The sequence below is a fragment of the Choloepus didactylus genome, chromosome 16, assembly GCF_015220235.1.
Source record: "Choloepus didactylus isolate mChoDid1 chromosome 16, mChoDid1.pri, whole genome shotgun sequence".
NCBI classification, from domain to species: Eukaryota; Metazoa; Chordata; class Mammalia; order Pilosa; family Megalonychidae; genus Choloepus; species Choloepus didactylus.
Window position 1 is genome coordinate 64,226,255 of NC_051322.1, and position 23,085 is coordinate 64,249,339.

General features: G+C 38.5%; 1 protein-coding gene across 6 annotated transcripts in view; it reads right to left on the reverse strand.

The window, feature by feature from the left end:
- Nucleotides 1-23,085, reverse strand: part of DLGAP1 (DLG associated protein 1) — a 945,880-nt gene that overhangs the window by 558,735 nt on the left and 364,060 nt on the right. Inside the window, exon 4 of one of the 6 annotated variants that reach the window (XM_037805639.1) lies at nt 19,785-19,879. The exons of the other annotated variants lie outside the window; for them this stretch is intronic. The gene's annotated coding sequence lies outside the window, so the exon portion shown is untranslated. The remainder of the gene's footprint in view (nt 1-19,784; nt 19,880-23,085) is intronic. 6 annotated transcript variants of the gene reach the window in all.

Sequence of the window (23,085 nt, forward strand, 5' to 3'; positions counted from 1 at the left end):
CATTTTAGTTAGTTTTTGTTTATTCTTTCAGTGTTTCCTAATACAAATATATTTGTAAATGCTTATATATGTATATATATGCCCCCTTAATACATAAAATAATGCGTTAACACTTTCGTACACTAATATCCCTGGAATTTCAAAAGTAATCTGATATAAGAATCTAACTTTTTTTTTCTAAGTAGATGCTCAAATTTTATTTATTTATTCAGTTTTCCAACTGTTGTGATGCACCACTGTAATAGACATCTATCATTTGGTGCCAAGTAACTACTGCTTCACCTTGTAGAAAAAGTATTGTAGTTTCTTTTGGGAAACCAGTTTTGGGCCCCATACCAGCTTTATGGATTATGTATATTGCATCCGTGCTCAGGAAAGGGGGTGGGTTCATGAGCTTCAGTCGCTGTAACACAATGACCATTTGCATTTAGGCATGTGATCTCAGGCAGCCCGATCGTAATAAACTTCAGAACTTTGCTTGGAATGCTGAGACAGAGATGATCTCTTTTGTACTAGATATAACAACAGAAAGCCCTCTTGCACCTACGAGGGTGAACCAACAATAAAATGAAGCCAACATCACCTAAGACAGAGCAGAGAGAAGGCCCTAGATGATTGGTGGTGATTTAAAGTCCTGGAATGAGCCTTACCTGAAGCCAGTATTTCCATTCTCCTCCCAGATTTCTCAGTTACACGACCCACCAAATTTCCTTTAATTTTTAAGGTAATATGGGGTAGGATTTCTGTTACTTGCAGCTGAAATGATCTTACCATGTAATAAATGTCTGCATATGCCCACATGATTTTGGTACTCTCATGGCTGTCCTCTTCAGCTCTGTGTCTCTTTCTGCCAGCATGAAACTGTTTTATTTCTTTTCGGTCTGTCTTTGACACAGCCCTCATGTTTCTTAATGGGAACTTCCCACTCCTCTCTCCATATGAACTCACCCCTTCCCTTGGGAGTAGAAGTCATTTATTTGATTGAGAAACCATCACTCTTGCTTTCTCTCTCTTGGACCTGCAGTGCCTGTAACCAGCGTGCTTTCCTTCTCTGCTTCATTCTACAATAATTCCCCTCCCTGCTTTCTACAGGGAGCCCCTACACGTTTCCCAGTCACTCTGCACATGAGCTGGGGTAAGTTAAATTTGAGGGAAGAAAGAGGAAGCCCAAGCTGCACTTCTCTACACTGGCTTCACTGCCAGTAAAGGGAATCGTATTTGAATGCTGAAACAGCTTGTGCATTGGTTTATGATTCTTTTACAATTACGAGGTCACTGCAGAATAGGAGGGCATTTAAAACCCTCTGAAATTCCCACAGAATGTTTCAATGCCTGGTAGAGCAAGTTCCCCTCTTCCCCCACCACCACCCCTTTTGTCTTCTTCAAAATTTCCTGGCTCTTCCTGCACATTTCCTCTTCTAGATGAATTTACAGCCAACTTTTCAGTACCCATGAAAAATCCTTCTGGGCCTTTGACTGGGATTGTATTAAATATATAGGAAAACTATGGAAGAACTGGTATCCTAAAAAAAAGAGCTTTCCCATTCAAGAGCTTGGCTTTTTCTCCCCGTTTATTCAGGGCTTCCATGCACTTCAAAAAACTGTAATACTTTCTTCTTCATATCTCTATATTTCTTTGTGTATTTATTCCTAGATATTTTATAGTATTGATTACTATAGTGAATGGAAATTTTTCTTTTTAAATTTTTTAATAGTTTAATGGTGCGTAAGAAAACCATTTATGTTTGCTTATTGATTATTTTTCTGGCCAACTCAATTAAATCTTTTATTAGTTTTAATAATTAGTTAGCTTTTTATTTCTGATTTCCATATAAACAATAATATCATCTTAAATAACGAAAGTTTGCTCTCTCATCTCATTTTTCTCTACATTGTATGGATGAATTGCATGCATTGAATAGGAGTTCTATCAGAATGTTGAATAAAGGCTGGTATATCTGGTACTCTACTCTTGTTCCTAAAGTTTACTGATATGCAGTTAATATTTTACCATTGATTATGATGCTTGCCACAGCAAGTTAGATGACGTTTCCTTCTATTCCTTGTTTGATATTTCTTTGAAAATTGGCAGTGGGTTTTGAATTTTATCAAATGTTTTTCAGCATCTAATCACACATTTTTCTTTGATTATTTGTTAAAATAGAGAATAACATGAACAGATATTCCAAATTGAACCAACTTAACATAATTAATATAAAACCAAATTTGTCAGCATAATTGATTATTAGGCGCACCGCTATATTTTAATTACCAATAGTTTATTAAAAAGTTTTGCATCCATATTTACAAGTGAGACTGGCTTACAATTTTCCTTTTGGTGTGTGTATTCTCATCTAATTTGGTGTCAGTTTTGCTAGCCTTTCTAATTACTCAAGATATTTCAAATCTTTTTCAATTATCTGGGCATAGTTTTATAAAATAAACATTATCTGTTTCTTAAAAGTTTAGTAGGAAACACCTATAAAACTGAATCTCTTGCCTATTTTTGGGATGAATTTTTGGCTACCTTAATTTCTTCTATGATTATTATTCTCTTGAAATTTTCTATTCCTCTTGCCAATTTTGGTAATGTATATGTTCTCAGAAAATTAATAATTGCACCTAGAATTTTCAAATGTGTACAACATATTCTCTTATGCTTTCTTGAATCATCTCCTTATCTGTAATTATATCCCTTTTCTTGCTTCTGACATCTTTTTTTTTTTAGTGTTTTTTTTTCCTAATTGGCCTTGCCAAGATTTTTCCATTTTCTGTTTACTTTAAGGAACTAGGTTTTGATTTATTGTTTCAACTCTAGTGTTGTTTTTCTGTTTTGACAATTTGTCTCATATGCTTTCTGTTCTTGAAATGTCTTCAAATATACTGATTTTCTGATCACATTCTATTTTTATATTGCAAAATACTTAAAGTATGCTTATTCTCTCCCTCTCCCTTTCTCTCCTTCCTCTTCTGTCATTTCAGGGGGATCTGAGTGAAGACTCTCTTTGAACTGGAAGCTAAACAACTTTTTTTTGTGGCCCAAAGTGTTGGAAGATATTCAAGCATGGAATGGGATGTTAGAATAGATGACATTTAAGGTCACTTCTAACCTTTAGAAATTCTAATTTGCTTTATTTACTTTTTAGATTTTAGTCCGAATGAGAAATGTTCTTAATTCCTATTATTAATAGACTGAGTTACGTCATTTTCTCATTATTCTTTGACTCTAGTCATCTTATTTTATAGCAATAAATGACATTTTTGTGTCAAAGATGACATACCAGTGGAAATCCTGTTAGAAAAATAGTGCTCAGTTAACAAGCACTTTTAATTTAGCATATGTAGCTAAATACGTGCAGCAATTCTTTCACATGATCAGTGTGATATTGATCCACATTAGTTTCTCCAAAATAATAAAATTCCTTATTTAAGTTAGCTAAAAACCATGATACCTAAATCATTACAGAATATATAGTAGAAAGTAAGAATATAATAAGGGGCTGGTCTTGGTGACTCAACTCATGTTCAGCCCTTCTCTAGTTCAAATAAATTAACATAATGTGCAAAGTGTTTATAGTTCTTAAAATTATTCCAAAACTGTACCAATTTCATTAAGTTTCTCTATTCTTCTTTCCCTCCTCCACAATACCTCCCAGCAGAAGAAACCATGAAATGGATTATCAAGATGTCTAGCACTGGGACCACATTTTCTCATTCTATAAGCAATTATTGAAAACACACTGTCTCGGTTTGCTAATACTGCCTGAATGCAAAACACCAGAAATGGGTTGAATTTTATAAAAGGAGGTTTATTTGGTTACACAGTTACAGTCTTAAGGCCATAAAATGTCCAAGGTAACACATCAGCAATCAGGTACCTTCACTGGATGATGGCCAGTGGTGTCTGGAAAATCTCTGTTAGCTGGAAAGGCACGTGGCTGGAGTCTGCTGATCCTGGGTTGTGTTCTAGCTCCTCTCTCAGTTCCTTTGGGTTCTTCAAAATGTTGCTCTTGGGGTGTTTGTCCTCTCTTAGCTTCTTTGGAGCAAAAGTCTGCCTTCAACTGCCATCTTCAAAATGTCTCTCAGTTGCTCTCTAAAATGTCACTCACAGCTGCTCTTTTTATGGCTCCAGTGATTTAATTCAGACCCACCCTGAATGGGTGGGGTAACACCTCCACAGAAATTTTCCAATCAAAGGTCTTGCCCATAGGTGATTGAATCACATCTCCATGGAAACACTCAAAGAATTCCAATCTAATCAACACTAATACATCTGCCCCCACAAGACTGCATCAAAGAATATGGCTTTTTCTGGAGGACATAATATATACAAATCAGTGCACACACACACACAAGGCACTGTCTGGGTCCCTGTATATAAAGAGCCTCCAGTGGAGTGGGGGAGAAGGACACACGCTGCCTGTAATCCTTTGAGCCAGGGCTTGGCAGAGGTCTCCCAGTGCTCCACAAGCAAGGCGAGCCATCAGGGATGGATGCCCAGGAAGGGCCAGTAGTCCCAGGTGAAGGTAGGTGAAGCAAAGAACAGAACTGGAAATGGCACTCAAGCACAAATCCTTAGCTCATGATGCTGTTTCGAGTGCCTTCCTCTGGCAGTACATGCCACAGTAAGGGAGGCTGGGCAAACTCTGTGAAAGTCTGAAGCAAGGTCCCGAGTGTCACATCAGTTTGTGAATTTTAGACACCATTTGTGCCAGTTTGAATACATTGTGTCCCCCAAATGCCATTATCTTTGATGTAATCTTGTGTGGGCAGACGTTATCAGTGTTGATTAGATTGTAATTCTTGGAGTGTTTCTGTGGAGATGTGCCCCACCCAGCTGTGGGTGATGACTCTGATTGGATAATTTCCGTGGAGGTGTTGCTCCGCCCATTTGGGGTGGGTCTAAGTTGATCACTGGAGCCACATAAATGAGCTGACAAACAGAAGGAACTCAGTGCAGGTGTGAGTGACATTTTGAAGAGGAGCTACAGCCAAGAGGGACACTTTGAAGAAAGCACAGGAGCTGCAGATGAGAGACAGTTTGAAGACAGCTGTTGAAAGCAGACTCTTGCTCTGGAGAAGCTAAGAGAGGACAAATGCCCCAAGAGCAACTGAGAGTGACATTTTGAAGAGGAGCTGTAGCCTAGAGAGGAATGTCCTGGGAGAAAGCCATTTTGAAACCAGAACTCTGAAGCAGATGCCAGCCACGTGCCTTCCCAGCTAAAAGGTTTTCTGGACACCATTGGCCATCCTCCAGTGAAGGTACCCGATTGCTGATGTGTTTGCTGGTGTGGACACTTTATGGCCTTTAGACTGTGACTGTGTAACCAAATAAACCCCCTTTTATAAAAGCCAATCCGTCCCTGGTGTTTTGCATTCTGGCAGCATTAGCAAACTAGAACACCATTTCTTAGAGAAAAGGAGAACCAATTAAACCTGTCAAAATTACCATATGAAATAAAAATCTCTAACTTCAGAAGTCAGAAGACCACTTTACACTGTAAATTTTATCTAAATCTCAAGTTTTAAATGACTTCCAACACTTTAGATGTTACTTAAAGTCATACTACACTCATTCATCATTGAGTTTGTAGACATAATGCATTTAGTTCAACTTAGCAATTTTAATTTAGCTTTGAACTTTCAGGTTAACCCAATGAAATGTGTAGGTGACAGGAAGGCCTTGCTACTTAAAACAATTTAAATGCAGTTTATTTCTAAAACTATCCATTGCTTCTTTAACCCCAATATCCAAAAATTGGAAGGAAAGAAGTATTTAAAAGAAATAAGCCAACAACTGCTTAAATAAAAATGCTTCTTTTTTCCCCCTTTTTAAAGAAGCAGCATTTGGTTACTGTCTCTAACCAGGGCAGGGAGAAAAGACAGATTTCTCATCTCAATTAAGATGACATGGACTAAAGAACAGAATACTCATGGCCAACATACCTGCCATATTTTAAAACAACGGATATAGTGACATGCCCTACAGAATCCTGGACATCTATGATAACTTCCTTACTTAAAACTTCCTCCCCTGGAATGCACACGAATATCTCCTTGACTGAAACCAGAGCTGTGCTTCCCTGTGTCCTAGTCACGTATCACCTTTCCACAGTTTCTGTAGGGGTGGGAAGAGACCACTAAGAGGAGTGGGTCGAGGAAACTTCATTTGCTTTTGGAAATTTTAATATTGACCATTGCATTTCATCTAGCTCTTTAAATTGTGCATGCCAGAAAATGCATTCCCTTCACATGTTAAAACAAAACAAAACAAAACAAAAAACCAGTTAGTGCAAGTAGTACTATTCTGCAGCCGGCAGAGGGAGCAGATGAGCAGAGCTTCACAGAACTGGTAAAAAGGACTGTCAGTCTTCACAGACAAAAAACAAAAAACAAAACAAAAACAAAAACTAAAAACAAGAAACTATATTTTCCCTTGTTTCTTTAGACAAATCGTACATGGAAAATATCATTTTTAAGAGGCATATTTAACAGAGCTTTTAATATTGGACAATACATCTAATACAGTACTTGAAGTTTCTGATCTAAAAAGGCGGGGATAAGATGGAAGGGATAGAGAGAGCTGGCCACCATCCAAATTTTAGTCAATTCTTGGTTCACTTCAGAGTTTATAACTCTCAGAAAGGAAAATATTCATTCATGCTGTTGTAGATGTTTCATCAGAGCCCTCAATTCTTTTAAATTTTTTCCAATGAGTTTTATTACCTTGCAGTGTTTAAGAAACATTATTCTGTTCACATTTTGATTATTTAAAAATAAAATGCACTAGATTTACTTTAACACTCTGGTCCCTGAAACTTAAAAAGAAAGAAAAGGAAAGAAAACCACTTAGGCCTTATTAAAAGCTCCCTAATGCAAGTATTTGTTTGTAAATTGCCTAGCTAAAACACAGCACCACTTGATTATGATTGCCTCTTTGCTGAAGCAAAACACACACCATGCACAGATTCTACTTCATCCTGAACCCCTTTTGAAAGGAAAGGGAAAGCGTGGTGGTAGGGAATGTAATTCACAATTCAGCCTTCTTATAAGCCCTGACACTCCCATTAGGTTTAAATGGAATCAAACAATGAACTTTCCACAAGCTAAATTTACTAGGGAAAACTATTTTGCTGAAGATGTCTGCCTTCTAGGAGAAGCACAGGAGTTCAGTGTGATCCAAGGAGAACACAGATTTTCCTTCTCGTGGGTCCATAAGCTGGCCCTTTTTCTGTTCCCGTTTCTCATTTTATTTGTACCCCATGATTCCAAATGGATCCAGTGTCTTCTACCTCACCACTAAGAATACAGGAATTTCAGGGTTTCTTTTGGGGGAGGGGGGGTTTCTAAAATTAGATTGTGGTAATGGTTGTGCAACCTTGTGATTGAATTTGTTAAAAATCATTCTCTCTCTAAGCCAACTCTGCAGATAAACTCACTGCCCCACCCCCCCAACGTGGGACATGACTCCCAAGGATGAGTCTGGACCCAGCATCGTGGGATTGAGAAAGCCTTCTTGACCAAAAGGGGGAAGAGAAATGAAACAAAATAAAGTTTCAGTGGGTGGGAGATTTTAAATAGAGTCAAGAGGTCATTCTGGAGGTTATTCTTATGTGTTATATAGACATCCCTTTCTAGTTTTTAGTGTATTGGAATAGATAGAAGGAAATATCTGAAACTATTGAACTGCAACCCAGTACCCTTGATTCTTGAAGATGACTGCATAACTATATAGCTTATGCGGTGTGACTGTGTGATTGTGAAAACCTTGTGGCTCACACTCCCTTTATCCAGTGTATGGACAGATGAGTATAAAAATGGGGACAAAAATTAAATGACTAATAGGGGTGGAAGAGTGGGGGAATGGGATGTTTTGGGTGTTCGTTTTTACTTTTATTTTTATTCTTATTAGTATTTTTTTGGAGTGATGAAAATGTTCAAAAACTAATTGTGATGATGAATGGGCAACTTTTTGATGATACTGTGAACCACTGATTCCACACTTAGGATGACTGTATAGTGTATGAATATATCTCAATAAAATTGAATAAAAAATCATTGAATTGTATGATATGTGAATTATTTCCTAATAAAGTTTTTTAAAAGAAATATTTTTGTCTTTCTTCTCCTAAGGTAGTAATGAATTGCCTGTTTGATTTCTCTTGCTTTTCAACTAAAATGAGAGTCAAAGCAATATAATTGGCAGTTGGATTCCATTTCCTTTTCATATTGTTATACTTCCATTTGTTGTGTGTATATGAAGGGAAGAGGTGATTTTTTCCCAGATTTTCCTTATAATGCTTCTGATTAAAAGTCTTGTTTTTTGTTTCTTTACTCTCAAAGAATTCAAAGCGTATATTACACAACCGTATAACTAATGACACTTATGTGTCCATATTTAAAACAGGGTTGGAATCACAGTGGGCGTCTCTGATACAAGAAAATGAGCTCAATCTATGATACAGCAGCTAAACTTTTCAAAGCAATTTTAGGCAGTGCTTAATAAAGCAAAGTTCTAAGACTAAGGAAGGAAATACTCCTCTACTTTATATAGGTCAGAAACATCTGGAGCTTTGGGGTCAGCTTTAAACAACACCATTAGCCTGGTATATTTGCAGAGGAAAGAGAAAGAGCCCAGGGAAGACAGAACCTAGGAGAAATCTATCTCCATCTTCAAAAATGGAAGGGCTAACAAATGAAAAAAAAAATTAGATTTTTTAACATAGCTTTTGGAGTACAAAATTAGGACCAAAAGGTATAAGTTACAGGGAGAATTAGGTGAAGAATTCTGTAATGTTTGGAGCTGTCCAAAGGTGGAATGAGTTGCTTCGTTAAATGGTGAGCTCCTATCTATTTCACTAAGGAAATGAGTAAACAAGACGTAGAGGACCAGTGAGCTTGGAGACCAGTGGGCTTGAAGGGGCTTAGTGAGCCCACAACTCTAGGACTTACGGCGCTTGGGCGCAGCCCCTAATTCTGCCAGCATTGCTCCTGAGCTGGAAGCCAAGGCTGGTGGTGCTGACCCGGGGATTGGCAGCTGGCCCTGTGGAGAGTGAACTTGAGAGGCAGGTCCAAATTTCCGCTTTCTTGGCAAGTGACAGTTATATGAATGGACACACAACCCCGGGGTTTCTCAAGAACATTTCGGGAATGAAAACTTCTTGTTCTTGTCTAATGCCCTGGCTCAAACCTCCAATAAAATGTTGACTATAATTGGTGAGAGAGAGGACATCCTTATTTTGTTCCTGACGTTAGGGGAAAAGCTTTCCATCCTTCACCATTAAGCACAGTGTTGGCTGTGGGTTTTTCTTTAGATGCCCTATACTAGATTGAGTAAGTGCCATTCTATCCCCAGTTTGTTGAGTGTTTCTTACGTGAAAGGAAGTTGGATTTTGCCAAACAGTTTTAGTGTGCCTATTGATAAGATCACGAGGTTTTGTCCTTTATTAATATGATACAAAACATTGATTGCTATTTGTATGCTAAACTAACCTTGTATTCCTGGGTTAAATCCCACTAAGTCAAGATATGTAATACTTTTCATATATTGGTGGATTTGGTTTGCTAGTATTTTGTTGAGGATTTTTGTGCCTATATTCATAAGAGATATTGGTGTGTAGTTTCTTTACTTGTGATGATTTTGCTGAAATAATAATGGCAGCATAGAATGAGTTAGAAAATATTCTCTCCGCTTCTATATTTTGGAAGAGTTTATAATGGATCGGTATTAATTCTTGGTAAAATATTTGGTAGAATTCACCAGTGAAGCCATCTGAGCTTGAGATTTTCTTTGTGGTGAGATTTTTTTTTTTTAATTCAGTTTTATTGAGATATATTCACATATCATACAATGATCCGTGGTCTACAATCAACTGTTCACAGTACCATCATATAGTTGTGTATGTATCACCCCAGTCTATTTTTTGAACATCTTCCTTATATCAGAAAAATTAAAAATAATAAAAAATAAAAGTAAAACAGAACATTCAAATCATTGCCCCTGTTCCCATCCTATTTTTCATTTAGTTTTTGTCCCCATTTTTCTACTCATCCCTCCATACACTGGATAAAGGGAGTGTGATTGTGGTAAGTTTTTAAATTACTAATTCAGTTTTTAAATTACAGTTTTTAAATTACTAATTCAATCTATTATAGTTCTATTTAGATTTTGTTTCCTTTTGATTAAGGTTCAGTTGTTTGTGTCTTTCTAGGAATTTATCCCTTTCATCTAAGTTATCTAATTTGTTGGCATTCAGTTATTTGAAGTATTCCTTTATAATCTCTTTTATTTCTGTAAGGTCTGTTGTGATGACCCCTCCTCTATGCCCAATGTTAATTAAGGTTATTCTATTTTTTTCTCAGTCAGTCTAGCTAAAGGTTTGTCAATTTTGCTGATCTCAAAGAATCAACTTTTGGCTCTATTGATTAACTCTATTGTTTTCTACTCTCTATGTCATTTATTTCTGGTGTGTTTTTTATTATTTCCTGCCCTCTCTTTGCTTTGGTTTTTAGTTTGTTCTTTTTCTGGTGTCTTGAGATGGAAGGTTACATTATTGATCTGAGGTCTTTCTTCTTTTTTAATATAGGCATTTACAGTTCTAAATTTCCTTCTAAGCACTGCTTCAGCTACATCCATAGGTTTTGATACTTCTGTTTTTTATTTTCATTCATTTCTAATTTCCCCCCCTTTTTTTCTTTGCTGTACTAGTTATTTAAGATTTATTATTTAATTCCAACATATTTATGATGTTCCCAAATTTCTTTATATTGTGGATTTCTGATTTAATTCCATTGTGGTCAGAGAAAATAGATTGTAGGATTTTAATCCCATTAAATTCATTGAAGCTTGTTTTATAATCTAGCAATATGGTCCATCTTGGAGAATGTTCCAATGTGCATTTAGAAGAATATTTATTTTGCTCTTGCTGGGTGAAGTGTTCTGTAGATGTCTGTTAGGTCTAGTTGGTTTATACTGTTGTTCAAATCTATTTCTTTGTGGCTCTTCTGCATAGGTGTTCTCCCCATTATTGAAAATGGAGTATTGGAGTCTCCAACTATTACTGTTGAGTGTCTATTTCTCCTTTCAATTCTGTCAATTTTTGCTTCATGTATCTGGGGCTCTGTTGTTAGGTACTTTTATGCTTACAACTGTTAGGCCTTCCCTGTGGACTGACCATTTTATCATTATGAAATAGCACTCATTATCTCTGCAACATTTTTTGTTCTAAAGTCTATTTTGTCTGATATTGGTATAGTCACTCACTGAAGCTCCCTTAAGTTTGCTGTTTGTGTGGTATATCTTTTTTCCATCATTTTACTCTCAACCTATTTGTTACTTTAAACCTAAAGAGTGTCTTTTGTAGACAGCACATGCTTAGATTTTGTTCTTTTATCCAATCTGATGATCTCTGCCTTTTTACTGGATTGTTTAATCCACTCACACTTAACATTTTATTGTAATGTTTGGATATACATCTACAATTTTGATTTTAATTTTCTGTATGTCTCATTTTTTTTTTGTTTCTCCCTTCCTCCTTTACTGCCTTCTTTTGTATGATGTATATATTCTACTGAAACATTTTCTTTCCTTTAATAATTTTTAATTATATATGTTTTTGGTATTATTTTCTTAATGATTGTTCTAGTGCTTACCATATATGTCTTAACTTACCAAAATCGACATCAGATTTATACTAATTTGATTCCAGTGAAATAAAGATTTTTAAATCATATGTTGCTCCATTCCTTTCCCCTGTTTTTTGTGTGCTATTATTGTCATACATATTGGGCTATATATGTTAAAAAAAGAACAAATAATACATTGTTATAATTATTACTTATAAATCTTATGTCTTTTTAAAAAAATGGAGAGAAGAAAGGTGAGCAAATATATATTTAAATAGTTTGTTATACATATTTACTATTCTTATTCATCATTTCTGATTCTCTTCATTTCTTTCTGTGGATTCAAGTTACCACCTACTGGCATTTACTCATTCCAATAGAGCATTCCTCCTACCTTCCTCCTTTGTGTTGTTACTGTCAAATATATCGGGATTTTTATCTTATAAAGCTAACAATGCAATGATATATGTGTTGCTTTATGCAATTACTACTTAAATAAGTTAATAAAAGAAAGGGTAATAAATATTAAATTATACTGTCTTTTATAGTTACCTACATAATTACCTTTTCCAGTGCTCTTTCTTTTTCCATGTGGATTCGGATTATTCTCTGCTGTGCTTTGCCTTCAGCCTGGTGAACTCCCCCTAGTATTTCTTGTAAGGCAGATTAACAAACTGTTTTCATTTATGAAAATGTCTTTAATTTGCCTTCAGTTTTTAGAGACAATTTTGCTCGATATAAGATTCTTGGATGAGTTTTGTTTTGTTTTGTTTTATTTTTAGCACTTTGAATGTCATCCCACTGCCTCCGGCTTCCATTGTTTCCAGTGAGATGTGAAACTATTAATCTTATTGGGATTCACTGGTAGATAGTGAGTCATTTTTTTTCCTGCCGCTGTCAAATTTTTCTCATTTTCTTAGCTGTCAACGTTTTGATTATGATGTGTCTGTGTGTGACTATCTTTGTGTTCATTTGGAGTTCACTGAACTTCTTGGATGTGATGATGAATGCTTTTCATTCAATTTAGTATGTTTTCAGACATTGTTTTTTTTCAAGTTTTTTATCTGCCCTCCCTCTCTCTCTTTCTCTTTATCTTTTGGTACTCCCATTATGTTCAAGTTGGTGTGCTGAATGGTGTCCCACAGTTCTCTGAGGCTATGTTCATTTTTCTTTATTCTTTTTCTCTCTTTTTCAAATTGCATAATTTCTACTGATCTGTATTCAAGTTCACTGATTCTTTCTTATGCTACTCAAATGTCTTGTTGAAAACTCAAATGATTTTTTTTTTTTTCCATTTAGCTTACTGTACATTTCAACTTCAGAATTTCCATTTGGTATTTTTAAAATTTATATTTCTTATTGCTATTCTCTATTTTCTGAGACACTGTCATCATACCTTTCTTTAATTCTTTAGATATAGTCTCCTTTAGTTCATTAACATATTTAAAATATCTGCTTTGAAGTATTATCTGCTAAGTCAATCATTCAACTGACTGAAACAGGAAGTCGATCAGTTTCTTCTCCCTGCCCTTTCTCTATATGAGGACCACACACTCCTGTTTCTTTTCAAGTCTTGTAATTTTTGGTTGAAAACTGGGCATTTTAAACAATATATTGTAACAACTCTGCGTACTGATACCCCTTCCCCAAGGGGGTTGATGTTGTTTTCTGGTAATTTATTTGTTTAGTGACTTGGCTGAATTGACTATTCCCCTACTGTCTGCAGCCTCTGATGTCCCTGTTCAGATATTTTTTCTTGTTTTTATATTGCAGGCTGGGTTACCTGAGGATTGCCTCAGGTCAGCACAAGCCACATATTGGTTAAAGGTTGTGCTTAAGCCCCCTTAACCAGTTAGATTTTTACCCTTTACCTCTGGCTTTGTGTGTCTTGCAGGCCACTATCACACTTTAAGCAGTTTATATTTTTGCCTCCACATTTAATTAGGGACTACTAGCTTGGATTTTCCCTCTCTGATCACTCCTGAGAAGATGGAGTCTTGGACAGGCATATAGTCTTAACAACTGCCATGAATAGGTGTGATTTTATTTTTAAGCCTGGATTCCTATGAGCTGCACCTGGATCAGAGTAATTATTGTTCAGCCAATTTTTAGTCAAAGGTTGCATTTAAGCCCCTTGTGCCAGAGAGTCTTCTGCCCCTGTTGATTGACCTGTGCATGGCTTGGGAATGTTTTCAAGTATGCTCCACGTTTTGCTTTGAATGCTCCTGAGTGTGTGCTGCTGAGCATGTGCACACAGTGTTCCTGACACCCAGCACTGAACATAATACCAGGAGGGTTATTTTGGCTCTTTCTATTGTTCTGTCTATTAAACTTGTGATTACCCTGCCACTTTGCTTGTTGCTACCAGTATCATGGACTTATAAAATGTGTTTTCTTAATTGCTCTCCATCAAGATGCTCATTGATTTTGACAACACCCACAGGCATGAAATTCTCCATGCTCTGTTCCAAATAATGTCAGCTCCCTCAGGCTGAGCTGAGGAGTTCTTCATCCTTACACCCTGCCTCTTCGGCCTGCCTTTGCCCTCTGGGCAGAACCTCTGTACCACCTGCACAAGAGCCGGGGCGGGCACAAGAGCCAGCTTTCCCCAGAGTGACATCTGGTCTAACGGCAGGCAATGGGTGGGGAGGGATTGGCCTCTAGTCTTCTTAGCTTACCTTTCCTCCTGTGGAAACTCAACCTTATCAGTGAGTTGGAGTGAGAATGACTGGGGCCTCAGGATACCTGGCCAGCCATGCCTGGGGTAGTGTCTATCCTCCCAGTGGTGGAGGAAAGGAGTCTCAGATCTCTCAGTCATGCCTGCCTTGGATAGAGCTTCTGTAACATGAATAGCCTATCCCTTCCAGGGTGAAGCCATGGCCCCAGACTTGGAGCTGGGGGAAGTGAGAGCCCCCATTTCTTGGATGCACCCGACTGGATAGAGCTCGTGGAGAAGTTTCTGTAAGAAACGAGCTTGGGGGGAGACGGGGAGAGACGTGGCTCAAATGCCACAGTTTCACACTATTCACAATGAGATTTAGAATATTTTCTTATTTTCTTGAATGAATATTTCTCTGTTTGCAGTATGCCCTTGGAACAATTTCCTTTAAATGACTGTGAAGTTGTTGTTCATTGGGGAGAGAATCTGCAGTGCTTCTCGGCCCTCCATTCTGGAAGTCATTTCATTTGCATCATAAATGATGCAATTAGCATAGACAATACTACTTCCTTTGGCTATACATTTTTTCAAGACAAAGATTATATCTTCTATTATTTTTATATATGATTTTTTTATGCCAATAACTTTATTCAGTATGGCAAAGTAAGACAGGGTAAGGAGCTAACATCCTCTCAAAAGGTTTATATGTGAACAGCTCTTAGGTGTTTCACAGTGCTGCTGAATTAATAATAGCACTGTGTAATCATAATCTCCTGGAAAGTAGCTGGAATGTTGTTATCAATATAGACATATAGCAAGTAGCTGCCTAAAGCTACACAGCAGGTCATGGCAGGGCTGGAACCAGGACCCAAGTTTTCTGACTTTCAAGTCTTACTCTGTTTTATTAGAAAAAGCACCCCTTAAAAAATATATATATTTATTTATTTATTTTCTGTCTGGAATAGTAGCTTATCTACCCACAAAGATTTGGATCATTTTTAAACTGGAAATTTTCTCTTCCATATTTTAATTCAGTAATAATGTGATGAAGCATGTGTTTTTGATAAGATTTCCTATGTAATAAGACATCATTTGGATACATAAATATTCTCACTGGTGAAATTACTTGACAAATGCACCTATTCTTTATTTAATACAATGACTGAATTTTAAGTATCTCTTTGAGGTAAAAAAGCTTTTGGGAAAAAAAACAACCTTTTAACAGCAGAGGGAGTTGGCTAAATTAATAAAAGGAATATGCTGTATTACAGCACACCATTTAACTGAAGGATTCTCTTTAATACAATCACTATTTTGAAAATGAATATTTATCATGACCGAAAACTAATGAAGACCAATTAGGAGACCTTTAAAAATCTTCAGTTGTTTAAAATACACTCACAACATTAAGCTCCTAATGGTTCAGACATTTGCGTTAGTAATTGTTAAAAACAGCAGCTCGCTGCTACTTAATATATGAACGCGCAATTAAATTGTTACAGGTCATCAGATGGCATCACTGACTAGTGAAAAGGCTGAAGTTAAAACCTTCATTGTAAAGACACAATTAGACATCCCACATTCTATATGTAATCCATGTCATGACAGAAAGCCAATATAAAAGGGTGAATTTCACATCACTCTTGACTTTTCATCACCATTGTCCACACAGCGTAATTTTGATGTGAATCACTACTAGATAACTGGTACTTATAAAATCTGCAGTGTTGTTTGATTAGGTAAGAATGAGATCAGTGCTCAAAGAAGCTGGGGAGGTCTGGAGATTTCTCCTGACAAGAGAAATATCTATATGGCAGAATAATTGCCTACCATTTCCACTGTATCATTTTCTTCCCTGTTGAAAGTAGTCGGTCATGTAAACAATACCTCCCCTCCCCTCTTTCTCCTTCTTTTTTATTCTACACATATTTATTGAGCATCTACAGTAGTCTGGGCACTTTAATAGAAACCGGGAACATGACAGAGTCCCAGACAGGTAAGACCCTTTTTCTCACCACTCATATTAAATGATGGTGGTTGGAGGAGGAGCATGCAGACAATTAACAAGTGAACAACTACAAGATGGTTTCAGGTTACAAGTGTGATGAAAGTAGCAAACACATTAATGTGTTGGAAGATGTCAAAGGTGGGAATCAGGTAGAGATTGGAGCCATTTTAGTCAGAGCCAGGTCCTATCAAAAATTTTTTTGTGCTGCTTTGGCAGCCATCTCCTTTCAACTAAACCACTGGCCTCAACACCAACCTTTCGTCTAGTTGATAAGCAGCTTTCTACCCCTGGCACATAAACTTCCCTAGAGCTCAAACCCACACCTGGAGCTACCACTCATACCGTCCACATACCTCACCCCCAAACCCACAGCTGGCCCCAAATGATAAGCTAACCCTCCCCATCAACCTTTGGGCCCTCAGTCTCTTTCCCTTTTTATGTGTGTTTGCTTTAAACCAAGTGTTCCGGTTTGCTAAAGCTGCTGTTATGCAAAATACTAGAAATGGATTGGCTTTTATAAAGGAGATTTATTAGGTTACAAATTTATAGTTCTATGGCCACAAAAGTGTTCAAACTAAGGCATCAACAAGAGGATACCTTCACTGAAGAAAGGCCAGTGTCGTCTGGAAAACCTCTGTGAGCTGGGAAGGCACATGGCTGGCGTCTGCTGATACTTTGCACCCAGGTTCTGGTTTCAAAATGGCTTTCTCCTAAATGTTTCTGGGCTCTGTCTCTCTAAGCTTCTTGCTCTCAGCTCCTGGGCATCCTTGCTTGTTCTCCCAGGATGTTTCTCTAAGCATCTGGGTATCCTCTCCTAGCTTCTCTGGGACAAACACTGGGCTTCATCGCTTAGCTTAGCATCTCCAAACTTCTTTCTGTCTGCATCTCCAACCATCTCTAAGCATCCCTTAGCTTCCCTCCAAGATGTCGCTCTCAGTTTCTCTGAGCTCCTTGTTTCTGTGAGCTCTCTTAACGAACTCCAGTGATCCAATTAAGATCCACCAGGAATGGGCATGGTCACATCTCCATGAAAACAACTTAATCAAAGGTCTCACCAACAGTTGGGTAAGTCATATCTCCATGGAAACACTCAATCAAAAGGTTCCACCCAACAAGACTGGATTAAAAGATCATGGATCTTCTGGGGTCTATAACAGTTTCAAACTGGCACATTAAGCAGTCCTTGATTCCCATGGGAAATCTGCCAACCTCCACCCCTGTCCACAATAAAGGCACAAGTCCACGGGCCCCTTTCATTCTGCTTGTGTGCTCCCTGCCTGCTGGTTGAGCCACCGGAGCTGATGGCACTTCCCGTGGACTCCTTGTGGCAGCCCTCTCCCCAGGACCTGTGAGTAAAAAGGATCTTATCTGATGCATCATGGACTCAATCTCCCATTGGGTTAAAACGGACCCCCAGCTGGACCCTAATTTAAAATCCAACTTAACCAGTTCAAAGGTTGTTAGGGAAGGCTTTTTTAAAGACATTGCAACTGAGACCCAAAAGTGAGAAGAAACTGACTATGGGAAGACATTCCAGGCAGAGAAAACAAGAAGTGGGGAAAAGTCCTGAAGCAAGGAAAAGATTGGTGGACTCAGGGACTCTAAAATAGGCTGGTGTTGCTGCGAGAGAAACATGCATGAGATAATGCTGGAGGGTCAGAGTGGGCAGGAAGAGGTAGCAATGACAATGAATGGCAACATTTACTGAGAACGCAGCCTGGGTTAGTTCTTCTAACAATCCGGCATGTATTATCTCATTTAATCCTCAAGGCAAACCGAGAGGTAGGTATTGTTATCACCTTCTTTTCAAAAAGGAAGAATCTGAAAATCAGACAGATTAGCAAATTAGCCTAATAATGCCAAAATTGGGATTTGAACCGAGGCAGTCTGACTCGAGCAACTATTGCTTAACCACTAGGGTTTGTAATGGAGGTAACGCAATTATATGAAGACTAGCAGATTAGAAAAGGGCTCTACCATTATCCCAAAATACTTGTATATCTCATCCCTGCGGTAGTATAGTAGTGTGGTATAAGACCTAAAATCAAGGCTACATATTACATGTTGGCATGACAGCTGGTGAAATCAAAGGGCTTCAAATAGCCTAATCCAAGCTCTCTTCCCCCTCTGTTCCTGCAGATACAGACCCTCAGCCAAACATTCCTCCTTCTTAAGAGGACAGGTGCAGCTCCTGCTTATCCCTGAGTGGAGAGCGTCAGTTCCCTGCCAGCTCACGGACTTACTCCAACAAGCCAATCCCATCTTCCTGTGGGAACCAGGGGGCACCCCACCTTCTTGTTACTACAAAGCTGCTCCCATAGTCCTTGCTGGTTCAGTCTGTTCCCAAGTTCAACCCCTATGTGGGCTCCATGGAATGCATCTCCTCCTCTCCCAGGCTGTGGGTATATGTGGCTAATAAACTGCTGTAGATCTGACCTACCCAATGCCAGGTGTCATGCCTGGGAGGCGATTAGAACAAGCAGGAGTTGCAAAGAGTACATAGATATAATATTTGTACATAGGCATAATATCTGACTTCTGGGTATTTATAACTTGCCATAGGCACTGGTACGAGACAAATGGGTTATAGTAAGAAGTGAAAAAACATTCAATCAAAAAACAAATAAATGGTTACAGTTTAGAAATCACATGCAGGTCAAAACTTGAATATTTCTCTCTAGTACATAATTAAGTAATATTATTTCAGACTGAAATTTGATTCTTCTGTAATTCCCAAGCAAGGCCTTTTTTTTTTTTTTAAATTACTATTGTGTTTTATCTTTCTCCTTCTGAGGGGGTGGTGCTGGAGAGATGAATGAAGCTTTAATTCTGGAACAGTTTAGGAGCCATGGATGGTGAGGTGTCACCCCAGCTGGCAAGCCTCTGTAGGACTGTTTGGGCTTCTGAGCAAATTTTACAAAATTCTGGGAACTGACCTAAAAGACCAGGCTGAAAGTAAGATTATGACTGATAGTAAGAGGCCATCTCCCTGGAGATAGACACTTGTATTTCAAGGAGAGGATAAGACCCAGGACTATGGAGATATCCCAGGGTTGTTTACAGAGACACTAGTCTTACCTTACCCCTGGATTTCTTTTTTTTTTTTTTTTCACATTTCAGAGGGTAAGAGTAAAATACCCAAGACCCTTCAAAGGAGCAAAGCTTTTGCTCCCTCCCTTTGGGAGTGGGGATGGCTGTCCCTCTCCTGTATAATCACCCAGCCTCCACACTTTTTTGGGTTCCTTGCCAAAAATTACACGTAGGATGAAATTTGGCTGTCATTATATTGCTCAAGGAGTAAGAATTGGGGCAAAAGGGAACTAGAGTGGTCGTTTTAGATTATCAAGTTAATACTAATCTGCTCAGCTCCAGAAACCTCAGGTTTGCATTCAGGATAATATTAATAAATATCAATACTAAAGACTTAACTGTCATCCAGCTCTTCTCCGCCATGGGCAGCAGCTGGGAAGATGGGAAGTGGGGAGCACCCACCTGTGTAGACCCTGGTTGGAAGGAAGGGGTGGAGGAGGTGGAGTTGTAGTGGCTGGGGACTCAGACTGTGAGTCAGTTCTCTTCCTGCATCTCCGCTGTAAGGAAGGAGAGAGGGCGATTGATTTTACTGGCAGGTTACCTGTAGGCAGAGGGAACTATGTGGGTAGAACAGGGACAATATACACTGCCAGTTCCCTGGAAGACTTTCCTTAAACGCTCACATAAGGAAGACAAAAGGGAAGAAGGATTTTATTAGAATACACTCAATGTGGGGCAAAAACAATTTTCTGCCAGGAACAGAGAAATGATAATCTGAAGTGATGCCCCCCTAATATCACCCAATGTTCCTACATGCCCAGGGGCATGGCATTTAGAAATGTTAGTCAGCTCTTGAATTGTGAACAAATTGACTGGAACAGCTGACTGACTGGATTATGACTTTGGAATTCTGGGAACTACTACTGAACTTTGTCAGCTACTGCTCTGTGAAAATTTAATAAATCAAGATTGTCCTCTCTTCCTCAGCATCCTAATCTAAGCACAACTTCTCATAGGGATTTCGGGGCAAAATCCCAACAGAGTAGGTTTTACAGGGTACACTTCTGATAACAATATGTGGGTTGATTTCCCCCTCCAACGAATACTATCTGAATGTAACAGTATTGGAAAAAAAAGTTTGAGCGATCCTCTTGTCTTCAAAAGAAGTCACATCTCTTATTAACTATAAACAGCTTAGAATACTGAAATTTGGTGTTGTCAAGGAAAGGAAAATATTTCAGCATTTCAGCTCTAGCATTCCAGATCTAGAAACATAATGACGGAGCAGGTCACTCTGCCACACTACGTATAGAAAACTTTTGACTCCAGGCAGAGCTTGGTTTTCAGCTGACACCATCAGCTCACTTTGAAATAATGTTCTTGAGTTTTCAGAAACCCTTCAGTTATAAAATATTTTGCTATCTCTTAGCCCATTAAAGGTGTTAAAGGTGATTCACTCAATACTCAATACATTTTATTTTGCTATTAAGGCAGAATGTCTATGTGCTTGCCATTTTCTCTCAAGGTTTCATGGTTCTTGAGAACCACATTATCTGGAAATGGAAACTAAGAAAGGCCATGCATCTGTCTCAGGCTTTAAGCCACTGCCAACAACAGACACTTCATCAGGCCTTCCCTGGATACCGTCCACCACTAGCTGGAGTCAAGGGGCTTGGTAAGGTGTGCTGGAATCAGGTCACAGGGCATGAGGCAAGCAAGCAGTCTAGGCTGGTGGTCAAACGTCACAGCTTAAGAACAGACAATGGCCAGCGAAGGCTTGGGATAGAGTTGGATGAAGCTTGGAGCTCAATATTCAGGAGTAAGGCAAAGGATCAGTTATACACCTAGCTCATAAAAGTACAAAACTGAAGATCCAATGATTCTCTCGAGAAACATTTACAAAGCTCATAGAAGTACCAGGCACCATGGGAGGCACTGGGGAGATACACAGACTAGTGGGGATAACAGATATTTAAAAGGTTATTACAATATAAATCAATGCATGTGTTTGAAATGTGTACAGGTGTTCATAAAAACAGTGAAAGGGCATCTGTCTCAGCCTAGCTGTGCAGGCTGGGGCTGAGAGGGGGAAGCCAGAGAAGGCGTCACGGAGAACTGAAGCCTGAGCTGAGTCATAGCAATGTAAAGCCATTAACTAGACACAGGAAAGGAGCATCCTCATCATTAGGGACAGCGAGGCTGCTCTCCGAATGTGCTGGACTGGTTAGCAGACTCAAGAGACCCAGACCCAGAGTCTAACTGTGCAGACAGGGCTGGAATAGTGGAGATTCAGAACAGGTCCACGTGGATTATGATCAGAATCAGAGACATGTGCTGATGGGGACTCTGCCCTAGGAAGGTTGAGCTGCAGACTCAAAAATAAAACCAACCAACCAAACAACCCCTCCAGGTCAGGGTAGAGTAGGGTACTGGGCAAGAACTCTAAACACAGGGTATACTGAGGGCATCCAAGAACCGAGATTCAAGGTGATAGCATAGTGTGAGTCAACACAGATAGACTTGTCTCTTGGCCAGTGATTTACGGCTCTTCATGTCTAGGTCTGGGGCCAAGAAATTGTCCCAAAGTTAGAGCATGGATGATACAAACCTCCAGAGGGATGAGGGTTTGGGAGCCACAGGCCAGGGAACCAGAGAGACGAAGGGATGAGGCACCAGTAAGCCAGGACCTAAGTGCACAAGCCCGAGTCCATGAGACTTCACGAGTGAGGCAGTTCTCTGACCTAGTTCAGGCTTTTTCTTTAGTTTCCTGTGTGGCAGGAATCAATCCCAGCACAGCTGGTTTCGGGCTGATAGAAGGAAGCTTGCAATTAGAAGCACCTGGCCAACATAGAGAGCATGGAGCAGGGAAACAGCTGTAGCTTTTAGTAAGTGAAACCTCTCATGGGTAGGGGTGGGGAAAATCACGTTAAAAAAATAGATAAAACCTACCCACTTCTAATAGAGCGGCTCTCTCTACTGTTACTAAACACTTGTCTCTAGGCTGACTTTGTACTGCCCTTTAGTGCAGAGATAGCAAAAGGAACCCTAGCAGTGCAGAAACTCATTTGCTCACAATTATAAAGGGACTTCTATGATGTATCTCTCAGTAAAATACAAGGCTCTAAAAGATCCAGCCCAGGGTTAACCTGTTAAAAACCATGCAGTTTTTAAACTACTGTCTAGTTTAAAATACTTGCATAACATATATTTAAACATCTCTATACCTACTTTAGAACTATTTTTGCTTTGATATACAGTTGTCCAAACAGAGTATGTGCCTATATTTGTGTATACAGTATAAATACGGTATCTGTTTATGCTGTATGTACATATATGCTATATGCTCTCTATAGCATAGCTATACTTAAGCTATACATATTTATACATATATACATATGTAGTATACATATTTATACTATATTATGTATGTGCACATTGATATATATATCATGCATGCACACATAAATATATAACATGTTTCTACATATATGTATATTAACCATGTATTCATATTTCTAAAAACATGAGGATGCATTTCTTCTTGGAAGCTACTTTTAAGGGCATATAAGCTGCTTAAAATCAGAAATAGCTTTTCCCGACCTGCCACAAATCGGTTGTGCAACCTCACAGCAGCGGCCCCCTTACTCTATGGTGCTTACATATGGTGCGGAAAGATTTTTATTTTTAAATCACAGAAACTCAAATACATAGATATCAAAGAAACCTCTCAAAGGCAACCTCTACAAAAGATAAAACCTTTTCA